General features: G+C 36.1%; 1 long non-coding RNA gene across 1 annotated transcript; it reads left to right on the forward strand.

Moving 5' to 3' along the window:
- The first annotated feature begins 19 nt into the window (after positions 1–19).
- LOC109592807 (uncharacterized) lies at positions 20–1,456 on the forward strand. Its single transcript, XR_002190558.1, has 4 exons — positions 20–172; positions 226–1,199; positions 1,241–1,323; positions 1,386–1,456. It is a non-coding gene; the product is annotated as an uncharacterized LOC109592807 (long non-coding RNA).

A 1,456-nucleotide genomic window follows, 5' to 3' on the forward strand; every position in this document is an offset into this window, starting at 1 on the left:
AGCAGGAGTAGATCTAGATCTGACTATTTTGAAAATATTGTTCTCAAATTTAATTTCAATGTGACTGTAATGAATGTTACTGGGAACTGTGCGCATCCTGAAGGTATAGTGACGTTAAATATAAGTTCAAGTCACAATACACAACCAGAGCCAGCCCTAGTCTCCTACAATAGTAAGTGTATAAAATGTAACCAGCTAGTATATGGAGTCTATTAAATTTTACAGTTTCAGCTGCAAGTAAGCAGCAGTCTGTTGATTTTGTCATAAAAGATAAAAATCAAAACCTACGGTTTACCTGGACTGATACTAGTGCATGCTGTCCTGTGACAATAATCAATGGGACTGTCAGGTCAGATACAGAAGAGGAAACATTAATAATTTGCAATAAAATGTCATGGCAATCGTCAAGTACTTCAGTTAAGTTTCAAAAGAATGGCAATAAATTAGCATCATATCCAGTAGATCATAGTGGCACTGGAAATAAAGGTTGTAGAAGTGTCAGTGTAAATACAGGTCTACCTACATGCATGATTGCTACTTCAATATCACCATCTTTGACTGAATATTCCTCTACTATCAATGTAGATCTATATGCATCTCTACCTAATACTTCAGTATCATTACCTGAATCTTCAGTGTCAATGTACGCAGCATCATCTTCAATTAGTACAGTGTCAATGCATACAGTATCATTACCTGAATCTTCAATTAGTGCAGAGTCAATGCATACAGTATCGTTACCTGAATCTTCAATAAGCACAGTGTCAATGCATACAGTATCATTACCTGAATCTTCAATTAGTACAGTGTCAATGCATACAGTATCATTACCTGAATCTTCAATTAGTACAGTGTCAATGCATACAGTATCATTACCCCTGAATCTTCAATAAGCACAGTGTCAATGCATACAGTATCGTTACCTGAATCTTCAATAAGCACAGTGTCAATGCCTGCTGCTATACCTACAATACCAATGCGTACTTCAAAATCATCCTCTAAATCTAGATCTGCAACTCAAGCCCCCATGTTTAGTGTATTATCAATGTCTACAACTTCATTTTTGCCAACAGTTTCCTCTCTTACTTATCCCTCTCCCTCTTCTCCTGTGTACATATATTGTTCAAAAATTGATCAGTGGGAAGCCACTGAACCTGGAGTTAGGGCAAATGGTACTTGTCATAAGGGAACATTTAATGGTTAGTGTTTATGATAAACTAACTAATTATTTTCTCTTTAGCTACAAGGTATTGTGATCATAATGGAAGTTGGGGTCAAATTAACTGCAGTGCTAGTAAGCAATTTAGAGAAATAATGTCAAAGGTGGTTTAATATGTGTTGCAAGCAAACACTGTCTTCATTATTGGCATACCTTTAACTTGTAGATTACTATATCGCATTATGATGCTCTGGAATCACTGTCACAACAACTGAATGACTTTCCAGTAGCTCAAAG

This window comes from Amphimedon queenslandica, unplaced genomic scaffold, assembly GCF_000090795.2.
Source record: "Amphimedon queenslandica unplaced genomic scaffold, v1.1 AMPQUscaffold_3876_Cont24135, whole genome shotgun sequence".
Lineage (NCBI taxonomy): Eukaryota > Metazoa > Porifera > Demospongiae > Haplosclerida > Niphatidae > Amphimedon > Amphimedon queenslandica.